The sequence below is a fragment of the Anthonomus grandis genome, chromosome 3, assembly GCF_022605725.1.
Source record: "Anthonomus grandis grandis chromosome 3, icAntGran1.3, whole genome shotgun sequence".
Taxonomy (NCBI): Eukaryota; Metazoa; Arthropoda; class Insecta; order Coleoptera; family Curculionidae; genus Anthonomus; species Anthonomus grandis.
This window is the reverse complement of record NC_065548.1, coordinates 38,915,143-38,941,526: the sequence shown is the minus strand read 5'-3', so window position 1 is coordinate 38,941,526 and position 26,384 is coordinate 38,915,143.

Genomic DNA, 26,384 nt, shown 5'->3' with positions numbered 1-26,384 from the left:
CCACTTTTTCCTGGAGTAATAAGCTAATCGGCTTTATTTCGAAACGATTTCTCGGGCGCCACCATCAGGAAATATGTAGCTGATATCCCACGTGAACACAACTAGCCTTGAGACAGTGATTTCAAGGATTTCAAGGATTCATCTTTATTATAAAGTTCTTTTCTACGGTTCTATGGTTTATCTGACTAACAAACAAAGATAACGAAGTATCGAGAAGTGTGTCATCGAAGTAGCAAGGTTCTAGGGAGAGACATAGCGGTATCTAAGGTTAATACATCAAATGGTAAAGAATCTTGTATAGTTTAGTCAGACACCATTTATCTAAAACGGTCGGTAAATTCGACTATCCAGGTAGAAAGGCTTAATCAAAACATGATGCGCACGATTCAAGGTTCTTAATAAGTATGGATATGGTCCCAGGTTTAACGGAAATAGCATTTGTGAGGAATAGGATGAAAAGCGGGATAGACAAAAATCTTTTATTAGGAGAGCCACCTATATGAAAAAGTGTGAGAGGACATTCCGGATTAAGAGAACCTCCCTGTCTGGTAAGCCAGCCCGTAGACCTATCTAATCCCTTTTAAGGATAACAGTGTCACACTGTACGGTAAGCCAGCCCGCGACACCGTTGCTCCTGTTTTTTTTTTTTTGACTCGATAACAAGAAAAACAAGGATTGAGATATGCAATGTAAATTTTAGTAAAACTTGAATCTATAGAATTTGTTCTGGTCACTTCTCTACAACAAATTTTAATAATACTGATAATACTCTTAGGCCTTGGCATGATGCTATACCCTAGTCTGCATTAAAATATTAAGTTCTAAGTAAACACAATTATTCCCTCATAAAACCGAAACGACTATTCTCCAATAAATCTGTTGAAGTTAAGATTGACATTGCTTTTGCTACATGAAAACATCTACAGATTATGTAACTGAAACTACGTAGATATTGGTGGTGACCACTTTATTACCCTCCTCTTTGGGAAATTTCCAGTCCGTTCAACCCCAAGTGGTATCTCAACCAATGCATTCAGGAAACTATTAGCTTAAAACTAATCACAAACTATTCTGATAAGTATGCTTTTCTCATAGAGAAAAGAAAGATATTTTAGCAAATGCTGTTTCAACCTAAAAAATGCATCCATTTTCCCAAAAATTCTGGTCAAACATTTTTATAAAAGGCAAAAACACAAAATCTGCAACATCACAGAAACATTTAATAAAACGGCAAAGGTTATATGTTTCGCCCGACTAGAGCAGACCTCTAATAATTAAGATGATGTACACCGAAGAATAAGGCTGTTTTTTCTAAAAATAGTTTAATTTGTAAACAGATTATGTATAATGTTAATAAATCTACCATGAGCCAGCGAATAAAATTTAAGGTACTTTTCAAAAATGAGAGAGCCTTTTTAAAGTTCATTTATAATAACGGTAGATTTCAATTTATAGAGGACAGTCTTAATTAAGTAGCTAAGGAATTAATTAATTCACAGTTGTTAAATACTAATTTTCTTCCTTTAGGTCGCAGATTGTCAGTGAAAGACAAAGTCTTTACCCGCTCTATTTTTTAAAGAAGCCTATGCTCTTACAAATACTTAAGACATTTTTCCAACTATTCTGGTCAAGGACCCTATCCGAAATTCTTTTATGCATTTATTTGATTGTGACCAGGTAAACCCCATTTCAGAACATCTGAAATTATAGGTTAACTCAATAACTTTACTAGATCATTGTTATGTTCTGATATTTGCTTAGATTTTCAGAATTTTTTTCATGAGAAGCCCAGACAAAGAATTTCGAGATTTGAAGATTCAGGAATACTTGGTAGAACCTCCAAGCAGGTAAATCATGCTCTTGTTTTTATGCCTAAATAATTTATTATTTTATTTATATAATTTTATGCTTATACGCTGATATAAGAAGTGAATTTATTTTTTCGTTAATAAATTCTCCACTTGCAATAGAGCAGCTTTGATTTAAACTATCGATTGAAGCAAAAAACATTGTTATAGGGGTTGTGTATAAGCCACCAACTTTTTTATGCATAGAGTTCTTAAATAATTTCGAGAATACTCTGATAAATCTTATTCCAGTACATGATAATATTTATTGTATTGGGGATTTTAATATAAATCTACTTAACTATAAAAATTCAGATGTAACTAAAATTAATGAGTTATTTAATGCATTGGGTGACTTACTTATTTAATGCATTGGGTGGTTTGACTCAGGTAATTAAGGAACCAACGCGCATAACATCCTCCTCTGCTACATTAATTGACTATTCCTTGACAATGAACAAAGATTCTTTAATAGCTAGTGGAACAACGTCCTGTGATGAAAGTGATCATGAATTTATTTATATAAAAACTGTGTTTAATTGAACCAAAAATACGCCTATTTTTAAGACAACACGCTGTTTCAAATGTATAAATCTGCGACAGTTTGAGTCGGAACTAACGAACTTCGGTCTATACCCTGGAACAACGTATATCATTTAACAGATGTTGATTCAAAAAATTATTTTATAACCGAAAACATAGTTACCTTGCCTGATTTACATACACCACCTATAAAATTTCGCATTGCCAATCCGTACGCTCCGTGGTTGACTGACGCTATAAGAGCTATGATGCAGGATAGAGCTAACAAAATACAAAAAAAATTAAAGTATTGGTGACTGGAATAGTTATAAACTCCTAGGAAATATGACCACTCTTGCAATACGTAATGAAAAAAAATCATATGTTAACTTACAATTAACTGCTACAAAAGATGTTCAATAAAATTACTTAACCTAAAAAATAAACAAAATAGAAATAATATTCCTAAAAAGCTTGAAAATGTTGAAAAAGTAAATCAGTTTTTTATTAACTATATTCCAAAAATTAATGTAAATAAAAATACTCACTTACTAATAAATTATTATAAAAGTATTAAAAATCACTTATTTCAAAAGAGTAAAAGGTTTTTGGCTGTGTCGGAGTAAGATATTTTAAAAATTAATAATAACATTAAAACTACTGCCACGGGCATTAATAAAATTAATATACTTACCATCCGACTATGTCTGCCTTTTCTACTATCTTATATTGTCCATGTCATTAACTTCTGTCTCGAAAATTCTGTTTTTCCTTCAATGTGGAAAAGAGCGAAAGTTAGCCCTTTACCCAAGACGTTAAATTCTCTTACATTAAGCGATCTGAGACCAATAAGCATTCTTCCAACGCTATCAAAAATATTAGAAAAAGTAATTGAAATGCAGCTTCAGAAATATGTTAAAGACAACTCAATTTTACTAGCGACACATTCAGGGTTTAGATCGAACCACAGCTATTGTACGGCATTGGCCTCTGTAACTAATGATATTTTATCAGCATTTGATTCCAATAAACTAACATTACTGGTAATGCTCGTCTATAGCAAGGCTTTTGATACTCTGAGCCATGATCTTTTAATAAATATTTTGTCATTTGTTAATTTAGGTGAGGAAGCATGCGCGTTGATTGCTAATTATCTTAGAGATAGGTATCAAGCTGTTTCTTATAATGGGGTAGATTCTGGTTTTTTAGAATTTTTTTCTGGCGTACCTCAGGGCTCGATCCTTGGGCCAATCCGTTTTTAAATTTATGTATCAAACATGGCAAATATATTCATATCAACCAAACAGCACTTTTATGCTGATGATACTCAAATATATCTCTCATTTGAACTACGTGAAAGTTCCTAAGCAATGGCTACCATTAATTATGACCTTGCTAATATTTACGAGTTTTCTAAAAATCATTGCTTACAATTCAATTCTATAAAATCAGCATTTATGCTGATTTTATATTAAATTTGGGGGCAAGAGAAGCCGTAAATTTTTTTAAAATATTATAGGGGCTAAATACTCATATCAATAACGAGCCTATGAAACACGTCAAGCACTGCAAGAGCTTGGGTTTGATTCTGGAGAGCAGCATATAATTTCAGGTAGTCAACAGGTTTTTAAAACCTTGAAAATATTTATCCACATTGCTAAGTTTTAAATAGAAACACAAAAATTCTACTTTGTGATTCGCTGATCCTATCACAGCATAATCATTGCGATGTAGTGTATAGTCTATGCTTAAGAACTTCTAAAGGGAATAGAATTCAGAAACTCCAAAATGCGTGCCTTAGATTGGTAACTAAAATATTGGTAGTATTGGTAATTGGTTGATATAGTATAAGGAAGCGCAACCCCATAAAACACAAGCTTAAGGAAACCAGGTGGTTGAGTATGCACAACAGAACAATTTTTCTTACTTCAAAGAAAACCTTACTTAAAAAGTAAAATGAAAATCCTGCAGTCTCACTGCACCTACTTAATAAACATTTAGTTTTTTAAATTTAAATATTAACGGACATTTTAAAAATTTATTAATTTAAAAAAAAAAAATTTCTGACATTTTTTCATTTTACCTTAATCTACGACTCCACTGCAAGTATGGACTATTTCTTTACTAATACCGAAAGCATTTTTACCTTATATTCTTTAAAAAAAATAAAGCAATAAAGCAGAATTTAGTGGGTGCTTTTGATGATGATAACAAAAACAATTAATGTAATAGACTATATTATAATATACATACATAACAGATCTTTTGCTTTGCGTTTGTGTTTGTGGAGTTGAATTTGTTTCTTTTTCGTTGTGTAGGCGCATATGCGGTCTATATTGAACCTTAGTATAGTATAGATAATTAAGTCAGATGGAAGAGCAGGCATTTAGATATCTGAATCTTTGTGCGCTGAATCTCGCCTTTAAAATATTAACTTTGTAATTGTATTTTTTTTTTATAAATAATAAGATCTTTATTATTTATATTATTATTATTATTATTATTATTATTATTATTATTATCATGATATGGTGTCAACAGAAATCTTATAAAATCTAAAATATCTATTGATTGTTGTAACCTGTATCAAAATTTACAGTCCATTGGTTTAAAGGAGGATTGTGGTGCAACAATTTGTGACCAAATTGGCTCCAAATTCAAATGGGCCATAAAGTATACCGACAGCAAACCTTAAAACATTGAAAGGCTATAATTAGAATTGCTGTGGAACGATGGCCAGTTTTTATGCTTGCAACATGTCCGATGCAATGATGCCAAATGCTTATGTAGAAATAACTAAAAACACTTTATAATACCATAAAAATTTGTCACTTATTTTGAAAGTCATAAAACAGTACTACAGTTTTACAGTATTTTTTTAATAAAATATGATAAGGTACTCATATATATAAAGAAGTCAATATTCAAAGTTAAATGAATGTAAAGAACGTATGTTAGAGAAAAGGGCAACAACATCGCAACGTCGCTCGATCGTATTATTGATGCTTCCGGCACAAGCAACCAGTGACCTCGTCAAAATATATTTACATGATAAGAATGTATTAAAAATAAATTATACTTTAAATATAAACCACATTACCGTTTATGAATTCTTTATGTTTTTTTTAACGTACTTCATTAGAGTAAAGGTAACTATCTAATAAAAAAAATGTATTATTATTAAAAACTCATAATAATAAGAGATTTCCTAGTAGTTTATATTTAAAGAATACAAATTTTTAACATTTTAATAGCATATTAAAGTATTTCTGCTGACAATAAAAATATATGTAATCAAACCTGGTAATAAGACCAAGGACAAAACTCGAGTTTTTCATTTTTTGTAGCCTATAACTAGATATGTACAAGTACATATTTTCAACAAAATATTTGAATTTAAAAATACAAAGACTCGCACACATTTTACATTCAAGTTTTTATTTAGGTTTATTTCTATAATCCCATATTCTACGTTTATGAAATGGTTCTTCCTTGACATAATGGTATGACAGCATCTATACTTCCTTGGGAAAAATTCACTATCTAATTCTACTTTTTATTTTCAATCTAAATAAGATCCAACATAAATAAATATTATTATATGTATTAACATATAGCTTAAAATTTCCTCTTTTGAAAATGTGTTTAAGCTTCACAACAAAGAATGTATGAAGTTTCTGTGATAATTATTGACTTACTATTTACGATTTGTAGAGACTAAAAGAGCTCAGCACTTAAAATGGATCAGAATAAATGCTTTTATTATATCTTGTTTTTTTTTAAGAGTATATTTTTATTGTATGTAGACATTTGTCTTTCAGTTTTTTTTAATAATATACTTCCAAGTTATGTTGTTAGTATTAGGAGAGATTAACAAATATATACTGTGTAAGCAAAGCTATGCTTAAAACAATCCCTAATAATTATTAGGAGCTGTTTTTATTCCTTCGATAGGTTTCTTATTGATTATTTAAATAGGTTACTACTATTAATCGGTTATAGTATAGTCTATCATGAATTTAGCTTGGGTAAATTATTTTCATTTTGACAGAATAATAATACATTTTATTTTGATTCGATAAAATTCGAATCGATTTAATTTATATTTTTTATATAATTTATAGGTAAATATTGCTACGAATAATTTAGGCTTCTTTAATAATTGTACTTATTAACTATTTGCCAATAATCAGAATATACTTGTGCATTCCCGTTATTAAAGAATACGAATAGAAAATATTCTCAAAAAAATTTAATAAAGTCTCTTTGATTTTGGAAGTACATATGTGCTTATAAAAATGTACAGCACGATCCTTGGGTACAGAATAAGGTAGATATTATAACAGCAGTTTTTGCTACTTGTACATTTTATTGCAATTCTAGAAGAAAATTCACTACCATGTATGCTTTTTGAAGGACAATATATAAACCAAGAACAAAAACTAAGAGGAATTAAAATGCCTAATTATTAAAAGCTACCACAAACTAAAGGAACATTTAATGCTGCTCAAGACTATTTTGTCGTATTGAAAGTTTGATAAAATTCCTCTTTAATGGAACCTATTTTAGTATTTTGTTAGTGTATGTTATTCGTCTAGAGCTAAGAAAAAGCGCTTATGTGGGAGAGAACTTAATGCCAGAATACCGAGATTCTCCCGGTAAACTATAGGCAATCGTACTGCAAGATTAATTTGGTATCAACGTCATATGTTATATGTTATATGTTAAAAATGTGCGTCCACAGAAACTGAACGTGTTTGGCGTGGCTCCGGCTTAAAGTCAAGTTTTAAAGGGCTAAAGTTAATTGTTTTGATTGAAAAGTGTTGCACAGTTTTATTTAGTATCAATCAATAGTGTGGTGTATTTCTCGATACAGAAACCTTAACAATCACTTGTTTTTATTGTTTTACCATAATACAGTACAATGGTATTCACGGAGAGGCAAAAAACCGAGCTCAAGACCTTGACCAACGGTATGGTACGAGACATTGTAAAAAGCACTATATCGGATACGGAATTTTTGAATATCTTAATAAACAAAATTTCCGATAAAGTGTCGCAAAAAATTAACGATACAATGCAGCAGCTATCGAGCAAGGTGAATGACTTGGAAACACGCATCACACTCCTTGAGAAGGAGAATGACCAGTATAAAGCAAGGATAGATGAACTAGATCAGCGAAGCAAACTAAATCAGCTGAGAGTATATGGATTACCCGGAAACTCTCGTGACCAAGGATAACTTATGGCACAGGTTACTAATATGTTTGAAACAAAACTTGGTATTAATGATATTAAACCTGCTTTCTGTCAAAAATTTGGAGGATTTCAGAATAACAAAAACGGGCCTGTAATTGTTCATTTCAACAGTTCCACGGATCGTAATGCTATCTTTCAGGAAAAGAAAAAACTTAAGGGAAGCCAAATAAGTATAGTAGAAGAATTAACAAAAACAAGGTATGAGTTAATGCTTCTTGCAAAAGAAAAATTTGGGAAACAGACTGTCTGGACTATCGGTGGTAACATTTTTGTCAACGTAAATAATAAGAAAAGAGCCATAAAATCCGAAATTGATGTTAATAATATTGGATAAGCTGAGGCCATAAACAAATACGTTTCTTTGGGTTTGTATTTACCATCAAAATCTTTTTTTTATAGTTTAAGTTCAGTGCAGTTCTAAGATTTTCTTACTTATATACATATATATATTTTTTGTTTATTTGTGGTAAAAGGGGAGAATTTTTTTTTTTTTGTTTCTATATCCGTTTGGTAGGTGTCATTTTTTTTTTCTTTTCAAAATTTTTATTTTTTTTTTGTTGTTAAATATTTAATATGGTGGATTTGCGTACATGTTTTTTAAATGCGCGGTCGCTTGTGCCACGACTGGCAGAACTAAAGGAAATTATCAATGAGGGTGATTATGATATTGTAGGAATTTCTGAAACTTGGTTAAATTCGAATATTTTATCATCGAATATTAATATTAATGGGTATAACATTTTAAGAAATGATAGAAAAACTAGAGGTGGTGGGTTGGCTTTTTATATAAAAAATAACTTACAATTTTCTAATATGGTTTCTGTTGAAGAAACTTGTGAAGAGTTATGGTTTCAACTAAAATTTTTTCATAAAAATTATATGGTTGGTGTCCTCTATAGACCTCCCAAAGGTAATATCAATAATTTTCTACAGACTTTTGAAAAAAGGTTGGCTGATTTTCAGCCTTTGGAAATTATATGTGGCGGTGATGTAAATTTAAACCTTCTAAATATGGAACATCATTATGTGTCAACTTTTTATGATTGTATAGAGTCTTTAAATTTACAACAAGTTATAATGGAACCTACAAGAGTTACAGGGACATCATCTGCACTTCTAGATTTAATTTTGATTCCAAATGACGAAACAAGCTTTGAGGCGGGTATTAGCGATTTAGAAATTTCTGACCATTTCTTGACGTATTGCAACATAATAAACAAAAAAACTGACAAAAACCTTAAATTTATGTCACGAAACCTCAAAAACATTGATAGAGAATTGCTTAACGAATTTTTACAGGTCACCCCATTTGAACACATAATTTATTTGGAAACAGTTAACGAAAAAGTCGCTGCCTTAAATAATTTTTTGATAAATTTGTTCGACGTTTTAACACCTCTAACCCAGCACAAAATAAAAAAACAACAACCTCCATGGTTAACTTATACCATTAAAAAAATGATAAGTTTGAAGAACAAAGCCTACAAAAAATATCAAAAGACTAAAACTGATTTGAATTGGGACTATTACAAACAAATTAAAAATCAAGCTAGCATTGCAATACGTGAAGAAAAAAAACAATACCTCGCACAGATAGTAACTATGGGTTTTAAAGATAAAAAGATTTTCTGGCAAAGGCTAAAGAAACTTAATGTATTTTTAAATGGCAAAGTTAACGAATTACCCGATCATCTTAATGTCCCCAATTCTATAAATAATCATTTTATACAGGCCTCAGCGCAGAACAATTCAGTGCATGGAGATCTTTTAAATTTGTATCAAAATAAGCAAAGGCGTCAAATATTATCAAAATTTAATTTTCATACCGTGTCCACTGATATTGTGAGAAAATATTTATTCGAGATTAAATCGCTTGCTACCGGGGCGGATCAAATAAATCTAGAGATGTTGTTGTTGTGTGTGGACCGAGTTATACCTTTTGTAACTAATATTGTAAACTCATGTATATTAGACAAATGTTTTCCTGATGTCTGGAAGGTCTCAAAAATATTTCCACTTTTAAAAAAGCAAAATATTTCCGATTTTAATGATTTAAGACCTATTAGTATTCTGCCAGTTCTTTCTAAAGTCATGGAAAAAAAATTAAATGTCCAAATTAGGGAGTACCTAGATAAATATAATATTTTACCGGCATTTCAGTCAGGGTTTAGATCGGGTCATAGCTGTACCACGGCACTTTTAAAGATCACAGATGATATTATTGAAGCTACTGATCAGGGTAAGGCCACTGCTTTAGTACTTATCGACTACAGCAAAGCATTTGATCGTATCAATCATACATTACTCTATGCGATCTTAGGCTATAATGGGTTTGACTCTGACGCAATTGATATTATTAAAAGTTATTTAACCGATAGAAATCAATACGTTGAAACGAATAAGGGCATTTCATCTACTGCATTTCAGTTATGTGGAGTTCCACAAGGTTCCATATTGGGACCTGTTTTATTTTGTATTTATACTAGTAATCTCACCAGTTGTTTAAAATATTGCAGTGCTCATTTATATGCTGATGACACGCAACTCTACTTTTCTTTTTTTCCTGAAAGTAAAGAAATAGCTGCCAAGAAAATAAAAGATGATCTAAAAGCCTTAATAGATTTTTCAGAAAAACACAATCTGCAAATAAACGCGTCTAAATCTACCTTCTTGATTTTCGGCAAAAATCGCGAAGTATTGCATCAGAGTATGGCTTTGGAAGCTTCCTCAAACAAGCTTTTGCATTCTACTTGTTTCCGCAATTTGGGACTTCACATTAACACCAATATGAGGTATAAACAGCATATAAGTAAGTGCATTCAATCTGCTTATTATAATTTAAAACAACTGTTTCCGCATAGACACCTGCTTTCAACATCTCAAAAAATTACTTTATGCGACGCTCTGGTTTTGAGTCATTTTAATTTTGCCGACGTCGTATATGGTCCATGCTTAGACTCTATCGACAAAGGTCGAATTCAGCGAGTGCAAAAGTCATGCTTGCGATTAATTTACGGCATTCGTCGTGGACATCCTGTAAGTTACATGCTACGACAAACCAAATGGCTTTCTATGGAGGATCGTAGAAATCTGCATGCTGCTACTGTATTTCACCAAGTAATAACTTTAAACCGCCCCTCGTATCTATTAAATAAAATACGCTATAGAACTGACGTACATTCTTTGAATCTCCGGCATAGAGGTCTAATTTCTCCGCCTTTGCATACCACTATGTTTTATCAGCGGTCATTTTCTTATAATATTTATTTAGTTTACAACCAGATTCCGGAGGACTTTAAAAATGTATCAACAAGCGTATTTAAACATAAATACAAAAAATATTTATTGCGGTAAAATGGGTATATCTGGCGATCGTCGCGTTTATTAAATATGTATGTATTGGGTATGTTAAAGCTTATTGGATGTTTGGCACTTGTTGGGGGATACCTAGTAATTTATTTTGGATGCAACAAAAGAAACAGAAAAGAAATTATAACTTATTTAATGAAGGAGGTTAAACACGAATCTTTTTTAAATTGCCTTTAGCCTCCTTTTTGCCTATATTATGGTTAAGATGTTTTTTTGGTTTTAAAACATATGATATTTATTATCTTTGTATCTAGTTAAGATATAATATTTGATTGTAAATTGGGCAAATAAACGATGTATTATTATTATTATTATATTAATTTAAAAAGGGAGCAACAGGTATTACAAACTACTATTTACAGGCGAATCTTGTTTTTTATTTTATCCTAATGCTAAAACTACACGATACACGAAAAAAAGTAAAACGAATATGTTTGTGCTATAGAGTTAAAGGTAGTCCAGAAAAACGTAACGACTAGAATAATTCATAGGATGAAATAGTGCAAACCATAGTAATTGTTTCCCCTAATCTCTACTTATTAACATGTACTATGCGTGCCAGAGGTAATGTGTAACCCCAATAATATATAAACAAAAGCGTATTCGGAAAGTGGCACAGCCACGTCGATTTAGTTGAATTAAATAACAAATTAGAGGGATAATAAAGTGGCTTACGAGATCTCCAGATTAACCATCACTGAATTTTATTTACAATGTACCTTTATAAATTAATGCGCCTCTGCTTTTTATTAGTATTATATTTACAAATTAATCTCCGCGCATACTAATGTACTATATAGTTCATCATAGCAAAATATCAAAAACTATATATATAAAATAAAATTTGTCTTTTGCTGAAGATTCATATATTTTAACCAAAAAATCAGCTACGTGTTTTTCTTTTAGCTTTGTCTCATATTTTTACCCCTGTTATTTAATTAACGTGATGAAAAAGTATCATAGTTACCTTATTTTCTGCCTATTTCCTCTTAACTCTTAATTAATTAAAGACAAGCCCTTTCAGGGTTTATTTTGATAATCTCTTTTTAAGCTAGGTTCAGAACACTCCCTTAAAGAATATGGCACGGAAACTTATAAACGGTCACAAGATTTTGGACAGAGATTTATTGTATATTTTGAAAAAGGCTTCTTAAAATTAATAATATCAATGTAATTTTAGGCCTAATTAACTTAAAAGTGTATTTGATTGTTTTAAATAGTTTACCTTTATTTTTATTAGTTTAAAGAACCATATTTTAATATTATGTGTGTTATAAAGTAGAAAAGAATAAATATTTTTTCTTATTCGAAGAATAAAAAGCTTACAAATTTTTAAGGCACGTACATTGACTATTTATTATTAAATCTCAAATTAACAGAAAGTTGGTTTTGCTAGCAAAATCTCTTTTTTCTCAAATAAAACCAAAATCAGCTTTTACTGCAGTGCTGGAAACAAATTAAAATGCGGCAGATTTACCTAACTGGTGAATAAAAGTTTTTGTCGCAGGAGAAAACATGGACTGGATTTTAATTTAAATATGCCTATTTCTTATACATTTTTATTATTCCAAAACAAATCTGGTAGCTAATATAGTACGGTAATAATGATCTAATAATTAAAGTATTGTATTTTTTAATGGGATCTTATAACAAAAACTCTATGTTTCACTTATTTACCAACCTATTTATTATATCGAGAAAACCAATTTATTTTGCTCGCCTTTGAAACCCATACAAGAGAAATACGTTAGGGATTCAATTAATGATCGATTCGGTTTTATAGGATATTTCTCTATAGAATTCTAAACAGAAAGCATTGGTAATATTTTTTTAATGTAATATAACAAAATTCCATAATTAGATTTATAAAAGGTATCAGATTTATATTTTTAATAGCATATTTATAAGGATATTTATAAATATAGATAAATATCCTGATAATATATTATTTGTAATTAATGTACTACATTTATTCTTTCTCGATAACTATTGCTTATACAGGTTTAAAAATTCACTATTTAAATAAATATTAATATTGGAAAATACTGTCTCATATGCTCAATTCTTAAAAAGAAGTTAAAATAGATGTATTTAAAAAATGTAGAACCTAAACCTTTAACGATACCTTTCGTTCTATTTAATTTAATCGAAGTTCAATAATTCTTAATAACAATTATTTACTTGAAGTATAATAGTATAATAATGTTGTGCATATACTCAGAAGCTAAGATCTTATCTCTCGCCCTCTCAGCTCTTTCTTCTTTTCAATATCCGGGTATAATAAGTATGCATTTATCACGTTGATATAGATTTTACCTAAATCTAATTTTGCTCCATATAAGATACCCAACATTACTATCGATTTATAAGGAAAAATTAAAATTAAGATTGATAACCTATAACGATATGGATTGTTTTTTTTTGTCAGAATTTACAGTGTTAAAATCTAAAATTTTTAGCTTCAAAGAAAGTTTTATTTTATAAAGTTATTGTATATACAGAGTCTTTTATTTGTTCGGAAGTTGTTTTCCTAGTTTCTTTTGGTTTGAGTCTTAAAAAGTTTATAGGGTATTAATTCTATGGAACCGCAAAATCATATATGTCAATTTTTCTTAGTTTTTAGGTAGGCAGTTTTACGTTATAACGTTGTTACGTTATAACCCTCTGTGTCTTCTTAATGTTTCTATATTCGCCCCAGAATCCACAAGCATTGTTGCAGATGTTCTTCGAAAACAATGACTCGTGTATAATCCAGGGTTGGGTAAGTTCAAAAATTGTGCCACTTGTTTAGGCCTATTTCCTAGTTTGTTTATTCCAATCACTTGCTTGGTGCAGCGTCCATTTTGAAACTTAATGAAGATACTATTTGTCGCAATATCTGGTGGCCGTAGAAATAAATATTTTTTAAATAAGCATTTTATTTTAAGCTAAGAAAGTTTTAGTATAAAACTTTCCAGTGATTCTAAATTGTCTAGGCACTTTAGTTTTTGTATTGGGAACATTTATTATTAAAGCGGACCCCAAGTTTTCAATATCCCGAACTTTCATTAAGTAAAGCTCCTGTCTTCGACAAGCTCCCATAATTCCTAATATCACATCACATCACATCAACCTAAAAAATTAGTACAATATATACATGTTTATGGTATTTTAAAGATCCTTTTAAAGACCTTTGTAGCAAGATAAATATGATCTGGAGCATTATTTATAAAATGGGTGACTTCTTCTCCAGTTAATATCTTTGATTTTTTTTCTCGATAACCATCAGATTGTTTTTTCAAAAATGCTCGTAGCCTGTAATATTTTGCTATATCTGTATTGTGTTTAATGTTAAATGTTGTTCTAATTATTGAATACACTTTCCATAGTGTTGAAGCTTTTTTAGACTTAGCTAACTGACTAAAATAGTTTCAGGCAACAAATTGCCAGCAGTCGCCTTCGCTAATTCTAAAATTTCCGGGGGAGTAGCAGTAAAATCAAAATCGCTTGTGCTATCAGTATCAGTCACTAAAAAGAAATAAAGCTATAGGAATAACTAATGAAATGTTTGGATGTCAAAATGCATAAAAATATTACACAAATACAAAGTTGAAGATAGGTTAGGATGTCAACGTTTCTAGGTTGGGTTTAGATGCACACGGAATTACGGTTCCGTTGGAGCTTTAATTGGTTGAATGTATTCGTCTTACTATAAAGCTCCGTGATCGCGGAATCGTGTAGATTTGTGTTTAGTCAATTCGAAGTATGACATGGCTTAAAATGACATAACGGTGTTAAAGTTCTTCTTCTTCTTCTTCTTCTTCGGCTTCAATGGATTCGCGTCTTTTAACGGCCGCCCTGCCTGTGGGCATTGGGCATTTTCTTTTAATGTAGGGAATATCAGAGAACCAGGGTTTTTTTAGTGGTTTTGGTTCCATTTTTGCATATTCTGCCTTTTTTCCCATTGGCCAGTTGGTGGTATGGCTTTCTCACTTTTTCCATATTGCTGTTTTGCCATCATTAATGAAACGTTTTGCGTTGATAAGATTTGATTGGGTTACTAGTGTAGGTTACTTTATCCACACTATTTGTTGTCTTCTCGGTTGGGGCAGTGGTTTCATATTTTTTCGGGACCCTTATTCTTGCTTCATAATAGGAAAGGTTTTCAAATGCCATCAGCTGCTGAATTTTTCCTTCTGCCTCTGGTACTCGGGGTATATTCTATTAGTTGGTAAGTGGTCCTTGTGGCAGTATAAGCAGTCCTTTACTTCGGTACAATCTTCCTCGTTATGGTCTAACAAGCATTTTCCGCATCTTTTCTTACTGCGACATGTGTTTTTAACATGCCCATATTTTAAGCAGTTTCTGCATATAAGTACTGGAGCAACATATACAATAACCTTCGCTCTGTAGTAGTCAATATCCACCTCTATTGGGAGTTTTTTACCTGTAAAGGTGAGAACCATTGTTTGGCTGGGTACATATTCCACTTGGCCTTCTTTTTCTGATCTTCTATTGAGCCTTCTCGCACCTAGAATTGATAGTGAGCATCTTTTGAGCAGGTTTGTAGATACTGATTCTATAAGTTCTCCTTCTGTGACCTCCGTGGGTAATCGTCTTATAACTCCTTTGCATGTAACTAAGCTTAATGTTATAAATGCTATTATCTTATGCTTGCTAAAGAATTCATCTTGGGCCATGAAGCTGTTTGCTTACTGAGTGGTGTTGAATTCGATGCCAAGTCTATATTTTCCTTTCCTTGAAATTCTGAAGAACCTTGAATATTGGCTTTTTTTAATTCTCTTCCTAATCTTATAGGGTAAATATTCTGTATGTTTCCCTCTTTCTCTTTGCTTTCAATCATCACCAGGAATGGTCCTGTATCCCCCTTAGATATTCAGCTGTTATCCATTTAGGGGAGCTTGCCCCTTCCCCCCCCCCATCTTTTACACTCATATGTATGTGCTATTAATTATGTATTGTGGTTGTTATGTTAAATATGGTTTATATAAATTTAGAAGAAAGCAATGAGCAAAAAGTGCTGAAATACACACAGGTATGTACAAGACGGCCAAAAGAGAGAAATTGAACAAAAAATAAAAGTAAAAATCGATTTTGGAGAACACTTTTATCATAAAACAAATCAACAATCTTATAAGAATATTTTTTTCATTTTCGGTGTTAAAGTGACAACGGGAAAAATTAATAAGGGTTATGTTTTTAAATCTCAGTCAGTAGTCATCTTAATTCAAGATTTGAAGTATGACTTTTTCGCAGCAAATGCGAGAATAAACTTTCCCGCACTTGTTGCGAAATGAAGCCATTTCTTTACCAAAAACTATATCGAAATGTACCTATTTCGTAATAGTCGTAGAAAATAAGTAAAATAGATTTTTTCATTTTTCAGGATGTTTTAAAGATTTAAAATATATATGGTTTAATAATGAATTAATAGTTTATTTTATTAAAAAATTAATTTTTATGAAAAGCAAGACAATCTTTGTCTAGCAGGTCCAACATACACAAATTATCCTTTTTTGTCTTTGGGTTGATGAAAAAGCTGTATAATGGAGGAAAAGTCATCAAATTTAATTATGCGAACCATAACTCTTCTCTTTCTTCTTTTTAAATCGAGGGCTTTAAATGGTGCTTCTTTATCAAGTGTATATTTAAGTTGAGTTATTCCTTCTTATGGTCACTAGTGACTTTTTACGATTTCAACTCTTGTTAGTTCTGACAAATTTGATTTTAAGCCTGTTTAACTTCATTTAGTTTTTGTTCTGTAAAGAAATCAGATTTTTTCATTGAGCAAGTTTCATTAAACATTCGTTTTACAGTAGGGGTGCCATAATTGTCGTGATGAAGATCAGCACGCATAATTAACACTATAAACTCAGATGGTATCACAAGTCTAGATCTACCATTTTATCATACCGACCTATTATATTAGTATTATACATACATAACATAAATGAAATACTAAAGGGTTTTCCAATAAGGGCGGGTCGATGTTGAAATGGAATAAAACAAGCTGTATTTGAGATATTAACAAAATTATTTTTTTATTTGAAAGGCCAACTTATGCCATTATGTATGGAATATGACATCATTCAAATGTCCGCCGCGGCTTCTCACGGTGGCTTGGATTCGAGTGGTCCAATTTTCAATTACTCTGCTGCATAGATCCGGCTGAATTTGAGCGATGGCCTGGGTTATGTTGACTTTCAGGGCATCGGTGGATTGCGGCTTATTGGCATAGACCTGGGACTTTAGAAAACCCCACAATAAAAAGTCTAGCGGGGTCAAATCGCAAGACCTTGGTGGCCAATTTACGTCACCTCTGCGAGAGATAACCCTGCCCTCAAATCGTTGACGCAGAATGTCCATCGTGTCGTCCGCTGTGTGGCACGTAGCGCCGTCCTGCTGGAACCACATGTCGTCTATGTCCATAATGTTCAATTCGGGCCAAAAGAAATTGGTTATCATTGATCGGTACCGCTCCCCGTTGACAGTGATGGCCTCACCGACATTGTTTTGAAGGAAGTACGGACCAATGACGCCGCCGGCCCAAAATCCGCACCAAACCGTAACTTTTTGTGGATGCATTTCCACCTGGTGAATCTCGCATGGGTTGGTGTCGTCCCATATACGCCAATTTTGTTTGTTAACGAAGCCATTCATCCAAAAATGTGCCTCGTCACTAAAGATGATTTTTCGGCCAAAATTAGGGTCAACTTCCAAACATTCTGAAGCCCAGTCAGCGAACAAACGGCGTTCTCTATGGTCATTAACTTTAAGCTCCTGGGTCAGTTGGATCTTCTATGGGTGCAGGCCCAAGTCCCGACGCAAAATTCGCCAAGTTGAAGTCTGCGAAAGGCCAAGTTCTTGTGCACGGCGAGGAATCGACTGCCTCGGGTTCTCCTAAACACTTTCACGGACAGCGGCGATGTTCTGGACTGATCTGGCGTTCCTTTGACGTATGGGAGTTGGTTGATTGTTTAGCGAACCAGTCATCGTAAATTTGGCCACCAAACTTTGAAGAGTTGACTTTGAAGGGCCACCGCGCCTACCGTTTACTGGACGCAAGGCACGCAATGTTTGCACTAATGAACACTCGTTTTGATAATAAACTTTTATCATTTGGACGTGCTGCTCAATCGTGTAACTTGTCATGATGATTTGGCATCAGTAACTGAATAATAAAAAACAGATTTGACAGATGCCACCAAAACAACATGGCCGCCACAAACAGTCAACATCGGCCCGCCTTATTTGAAAAACCCTTTAATTACATGAATTTGATTTATTGAAAAACTAACTTTTTTCAATTTTATAATTTAACTATTTTAGTCAGTTAAACTAATTTTCTTTAAGAAATCAGTCATATTTTTTTAATGTTCTTACTTGGTTTATTAAATTTGTTTACCCTCTTACATATTTATAGAAATCAGTATATGTAAGCTTATAATTTATTTTACATAGCATAATACTTTTAACAGTATCAACAGAAAGGCAATTGCTCTCTTTTGTCCAATGGGAAACAATTAGAGAAGAGACTATTTCAACGTTAGTGTTGTATGCAAAAATAGAGGATAAATATTGATAAATTAAATGTATCTTTCCCGTTCTTTCGATAATGTTGATTTCATGAATCTTTTGAAATTGAAAGAAATCACGGGTTAAAGGCAACAGACTTAGGATTTAAACATGGCTCAAAAATATTTGTTAACGAACACCTTTCACCCTACTATAAGCAACTTCACAAGAAAGCTAGGGAATTTTGTAAAAATTCTAACTTCAAATTTTGTTGGGTGAAAGAAATGAAAGTTTTCATAAAGAGGGACGAGAATAGCAAAGCCATTAATATTATTAATGAGCACACTCTGTCTTCCTTGCTAGCATCACTATAAACCATATCTTCTAATTAGTACTTTTGTAATTTCTTGTGCCAACTTACAACTTTTCTTTTTTTTAATGACTTCGTCTCAGCAATTTTTTATTTACTACCAAAACACCAGAGGCCTTAGGACAAAGACAGTAGACTTTTATCAGTCTGCCTGCACCTGTCTATACGACTGTATCTCAATAACCGAGTCTTGGTTAAATCCCAACGTTCTGGACTCGGAGCTGTTTCCTGACAACTATAATGTTTTTAGACTTGATAGGAACGCTAACATTAGTGGCAAAAGTGATGGTGGCGGTGTCTTATTGGCGATTCGTGACGTATACCACACGGAACTTGTCTCTAAGTGGTGTAATTATAACACAATAATCGAAGACATATGGGTGAGCGTTACTATAGAGGGGGGCAGAAAATTATTTTTATGCACTGTTTATATTCCACCTCATGCGGCAGTAAATAACTATCTAAACTTTTTGTCTAAACTAGAAAATATTATAAGCACTAATATTAATAGTTATTTTTTAATAATGGGTGACTTTAATCTACCTAATTTAATATGGTCACAAAAACTGAATGTTAAGGATTTATTGCCTATCAACGCCACTGATCCTTGCAGCAAAGCATTTTCTGATACTTTTTACTTTAATAATCTAAAGCAATTTAATCACGTCTTCAATGCTCGTGATAAAATTCTGGATCTTATTATTTCTAATTCTACAAAAGTTATTGTAAATAAAAGTATGGATCCATTTGTGCCTGAAGATAGCCATCACATGTCTTTGGATATAAATGTTAATTTAATATCGGAGAAAAACATTATTAGTAATTCATATACCAAGTTAAAATTTAATAATGCCAATTACGACACTATCAATGAAATTATTAATTCTACTCATTGGGACAAATTATTTTTATCTAAAGATGTAAATATTAACATTGCATGTTTTTATACTGTTTTAGATAAGATTGTTATTAACCACATCCCTAGAATTAAGATCAATAAGGGACAATACCCTCTATGGTTTTCCAAACACACAATCTATCTAATTAAAAATAAACAAAAGGCACATAAAATGTGGAAACTGTACCGAAGACAATCTGATTACGACAACTTTTCAAATTTACGCAAAACAGTAAAGATTAATATACGCAATGATTACAAAGATTATATTTATAAAACAGAAATAAACATTGTCAAAGACGTTAAATATTTCTGGTCATTTTTTCACAACAAAAAAAACACTAAAAGCTTACCAATAAAAATGAAATTTAATGATCAGGAAGCTTCAAATTGTGTTGACATTAGTGAACTCTTTTCTAAGTATTTTAGTGGAGTATTTGAACCTTCTGATACACCAACTTTAATTGAGCCTAGTCAATGTCAAGAATGTTTTGTAGTTAACAATATTGATATAAATGACATTAAATCCGCACTTATATCTATGGATCCTAAAAAGGGACCTGGTCCAGACGGTTTTCCTTCATTTTTTTTGAAGTCTTGTCCTAGCTTGTGCGAGCCTTTGCATATTTTGTATAATCAATCTTTATCCAGCCGCATTTTTCCTAATATTTGGAAAACAGCTCAAATTGTGCCAGTATTTAAATCTGGAGAAAAAACTTATGTACGGAATTACAGGCCTATTTCCCTACTTAGTCACTTTGGTAAACTTTTTGAATCTTTGTTGTTAAAACAATTATTCTTTAAGGTCAAAGAAGCTATTGATGTTAACCAACATGGCTTTTTCCAAAAAAGATCGGTAATAACCAACTTAATACCATTTATTCAGAGTATAAACGAAAGTATGGATAGTGGTCTGGAAACTTGTGCCATGTACACTGACTTTTCCAAGGCTTTTGATAAGGTACATCATCCTACACTTTTCGTGAAGTTGGAGAATTTCGGTGTGCACGGGGCCCTGCTCAAACTCATTAAAAGTTATCTAACAAATCGCTCTCAGTACGTTGTCGTAAATGGAGTAAAGTCTTCTTGTACAACCGTAACTTCAGGAGTACCGCAAGGTTCTCATTTGGGACCGATTTTGTTCTCAATTTTTTTAAATGACATTGGTCAATGTTTCTCTACCTGTAGATATCTTGCATATGCAGATGACCTAAAAATCTTTACAACAATCAAGAAGGTATTAGATTTTCGTGCCCTGCAATCTGATCTTGCAAATTTTGAAAGGTACTGTACCTTAAATAAATTATTTATTAATCCAGAAAAATGTCATTCTATACTTTTTAGCAGAAAACTATCTCAGACACAAAACAAATGTGATGTCTATCTCGGGGGCACTATCCTGAAGTATGTGGAGTTTATAAAGGATTTAGGTGTGACGTTGGATTCCAGACTGCTCTTCGACGTTCATATAGAAAACATTGTTCAGAAAGCTCTAAAAAATCTAGGTTTTATAACTCTAATTACAAAGGGTTTTAGTAATCAATCATCATTAATATTATTATATAATGCGTTCGTTAAACCTACTATAGAATATGCGACAGTGGCTTGGAATCCGATGTATCACAAATATATTGACCAAATTGAAAGAGTTCAACGAAAGTTTGTAAATATAGTAAATTTTCGCTTTAATAGACAGAGACATTTTTTTACTTACTATGATAACTTAAAATTTTATGGTATGAAGCCCTTAGAGAGTCGTAGAAACAATTTATATTTAATATTGATTTATAAAATTATTAATAATTTAATAGACTGCCCTTTCTGTCTGGAAAATTTACATATCAACGTTAATCCTTATATTTTGCGTAATAGATCGACCTTTAGCATCTCAAGATATTCTTCAAACTATTTGTCTAACTCTCCATTGTTCAGATGCGCCCGTAGTTTTAATAATTTTCAAGAAACTAATTTGAATGATGATATATTTTTCTCTAGTATGGCTTCATTTAAGCGATACTTAAAAAATTCTACCTAATTTCGTAAATAAATATTGTCCTTTTTTTCCCTATTGTCATTATTCATATGTATATATGCTTTTTTATTGTTTATAAGAGTTACTATTAAATAAGTTAGTTTGGTTTATATTGCTTGGTGCATTTGTTAGGTTTGGTGAAAATGTAATGTTTGGCAAAGCGCTTACTTGCATTTAAATTCATAAGATACTTTGTGCTTTCCTGTTATTGGATTGCTTAGTCTATCTGTAGGAGAGCCTTGTACTTAAATAAATAAATAAATAAATAAATAAATAAATAAATGAAAAAAATTTAACCATTTAACATGCATTTTTTGCTGTCCAAATATCATCATATTTATGTTTTTTTTTAAGAATTCTTAAAGATACGATACTTCCTCAAAGATCGAATTTTCTATATTTATACTCCTATCTTGCATATAAGCCATTGCTTTTTAAACGATTTCCCATTGGGGTATTTTTTTAAGAATCATCCAAGAGAATATATTAAATTTTTCCAGAGGTTCACTTCACTGTTTTAAATAGTCTGGGGCCGTTTGTTGTAATCCTTAATTTAATTGACAAATAGTTTTATCATGTTTAAATCTATTTCCTCTCTTTTTAGTGCATCATATGGCTTTTTCGTTTGAATACCCAGAAATATTGATTGGCTTCGCTGTGATTGGATGCTTTGAGGATTTTTAATTAGTCTTTTTTACTTCTGTGATCGTTATATTATGTTTGTCTAGTTTTCTAATTTGTTTCTCAAAAAGGAAAGACTGACTGTTCAGGAATAACGCGTATAATTCAAATAAGGGGTGATTAAAAGAGTCAACCCACTTTCGGTGGTTTTTTTTTGGATTATATATCGTATTTGTTGCACTAAATATTTATAAGTAAAATACAACTATATAAGCAATTAAAAGACCATTAAATTCAAATTTCTGCAGTGCAGATGCTAGTGTCAAACCGTTGAATAAAGTTTAACTGTGTGACATTAAAAAAAACGAACATTTTATAAAGTATATAGTTCAGCTAGCAGGCAATTAGGTATCATTTTCGGATAATACTTGAGACTAACGACATCTAAGTATTAATATCTAAAAGTTCTTTTTCAGTACCGGAAGTAATATAGACTAAAAATTGACAAAACAAAAAGATAAAAGTAATAAATAAAATCAAATGTTCTTACCGGACAGCTGGAATTGCTGCAAATCAATTAAAACATTACTTCCGATATTGATAAATAACTTTCTAGAAAAAAAAGTAAATGATTTAAAATAGCAGTTTTAAAACAATCCCAACCCACGCTTCCAGCATACATTGAAATGGAAAACAATCTCAAATGATATGACAAACGATATCAGTCAATGTCAACAACATTATTTCTGTCAGCTCCTGTCAATTTTGATAAAAGATACTATATATACGATTCCTATTTTCACTAGACAAGCTTCATACATATGATTGAATTGAGGTGCAACTTTATATTTTATTTAGATATGGTTTACTTACATCGATAGGCAAAAATATCGATTTTAAAATTGCGACGCATTGCATTTAAATTAAAATTGAAAATATTTTGTATTATGAAAGTAGGTTTAAAAATATCAAAAAATGTTGCAATCTTACTACAGGAATATTATTTATTCATATTTTTGAAGTTATTCATATTTTATAATACTATCTTAAGTAAACTTTTTTTTCTAAAATGCGAAGCCCTATATATTTTTCGGTTGGCTATTTGGGCTTTTAATTGTTTAAAATAAGCAAACTGGCACATACCAAACAACGTGTTTTATTATTGTTATAATAGACTCTATTTATATTTGTACACATATGAACTATATTTTTAATTGTTACAATCTCTATAAAATTTATGTAGCGACATATTAGTTATGAATTATTATATTTAAATGTAAATTATAAAACCAATTAATGTACTGAGATACAACATAAATCTTTACTTATTAAAATTAAATTTAATATATTGATATAAAATTATTAAAAAACCAATAAAATGTAAAAATGACTATAGCAAATTTGAATCTATCCTTCTTGAAAAGACACATTATTTCTGTTGTTGTAATTATTTAAAACAAGCTTAACCTCATACCTATATTTAAGTTATGTTCTTTACGTCCCATATTGATAATTCTTTTTAACAGGTTAAGTGTTGTAACAGCACACTCTAGCTAAAATTTTTAATATTCCATTACACTTTTTTTTCTGATTTTTAATTATAACAAAAATATGTAATATGATATTTTAAACAAGGTTTCTTTCATCATTTTATCCTTATAATACATACAGAGTGTGACTATCATTATTTTATATTATTTATTATTGTGTTTTTTCCCACTAGTTAATTGGATTTTGTAATCTCTTTTTGTGTTGTAAATAAAATAAAAATAAAATAACAAGGCTTGTATAGGGAAATCAAAGGGTTTAACCATTTTTTTATTGTAATTGTTATTTTCTTTCTTTTTTATAAAATTATAAGTAACAGATATTAAGATTTACTGACCAGCTGAAAAGTTTCATGCAACTTGGGAGTGGATTGTTCGTGATTATGATTGGATCTCAAGAAATAAGAGAATTAAGTTGAAATACTTTCGTTGTTGATTCTATGGTATTTTAATTACGTGGCGTGCTTTTGTTCTAACCAACAACCCACCCCATCCGAATGTAGGTTAAAAAAACTTAATAAATAAAATTGTGTTTTCCACTTTGGTTTGAGATGCTTTTTCTTGAAAAATATTGTCTGTTAGCAATAGTTATCATTTTTATTAATTTGCATTTCGTTAACTACTTATCAAAATACTGTTTATGTAATGCATAAAATAAAAATTCTCCAGATGATTGGTTAAGAAGAAACATATGGACACAAATTCAAGTTGTTCGCTTATTCCTTGAAAAATTTTTACCTTCTTTTCTTGGTGGTTTGAAACTTACTTGGTATTACTCGATTTGCCCCTTTTGTACGTCCAGGTAACTCAAAGTCCGCCTCAGTATAAGGTGAGTTCAGTACATTTCAAATAAGCAGCATATATCGATGGCAGAATAAAAAGCTGAACGAATAGATCTTAAATAGAGTAGATCAAATACTGCAGGAATAGAGCAGCCAATAAGCTTGCCTGTGTTTGACCCTTCCTTAATTAAAAGAAAGCTCAAAAATAAGGGCCGGCACAAACTATGGCTTAAGCCAACTTGAGGTGTCGGCTAACAGCCAAAAAACTCTCATAAATAGTCGTCGATCAGGTATTTTGATTTGAATACCAGTGGCAGTATTCAACCACTGCTGCTTTACCTTTTACGTTCCGATATTCGTATACAGCAGCATGTCTGTATATTTTTATTTGTAAAAAAAACATTATACTGATTTGTGCAAATTTTTGTCAAACTGACGCAACTACTGTAACAAAATATCATATAAAGATATCACTACAAAGTTTTCAGTAGAGTAGCTATTAAAGCTAGACTGCGGTAATATTGTACGCAAAGTTTTTTGTATAGCTCTGTATATATTTGATATTAAAAATAAAAGGCATTATTTATTTAGTTATATAATATATATGGAAGCATATTGATTCCTTAAAAAAGAGACAATAAAATATGAAGCTCTAAAAATTATTAATCGGCCTCTTAAACTGTTTATACAGAAGTATAAGAGTTGCATCGAAACTTATAGTTTATAATAAAAGAACTTATAATGTAACGTTGATAATCGAAAAACTACACTAGATATTGGCTTCAGATATTTTACTTTAAAGATTAATCCATGATGTTTCGACTTAATGTAAACTTATTTGTTATTGTTAGAAATATAAAGAAAACCGCTTTGAGTCCAACAAGCACTTTCTATAATTTCACGCACTTCAAAATATAGATTACCATCCGCAACCGTAAGAACTTCGATAATCAAAAATTTTGAGTTTTTTAATTTCTTTTTCGTAAAAATATTTTGTCTTGCCTCTATCGATGTAAAAATGTGATAATGAGGCATTTTTATATTTCTTTCCCAAACGATGATATTCAGACAAATCGGAATTTTTCAAAACCATACATTTATTTTGATCGATATGAAATTTAGCACCTCTTTGTATACACTCTCTCTCTGATTTTCTTTTAGGCGATGAATCATAAATTAGAAATTGCTTCGGTACATCTAAAAGACTTTGTATATCGTAAAAAAAGGAGACTGAAGTTGATCAAAAACCTGGTTTTAAAAAGTTCTAACATTAGATACTCGGGGCCGACTACTAAATACCTTATTTTGGTATTCAAATTTTGCCAATAAACGGTTAAACGATTAGCCATATCTACTTATTAAAATTAAACTTACATATCACTGTATGAACCTGGTTTAGACTTTAATTATAAGATTAAACGAACTTACCTAAGTGAAGTTCAATCTTAATTATGTTCACGCCTTGCTTGAGTGATCACACTGTAGTACCTAATCCGCTGGAACGGCGCACGAACCGGTATCAAAGCCAAAAATCGATAACCCCCCGCTAATACCCACACACTACGCCGGCAACCCTCAGTTTTTCTTTGAGGTTTTATCTCAAATCGGTGATTACAAGGGTT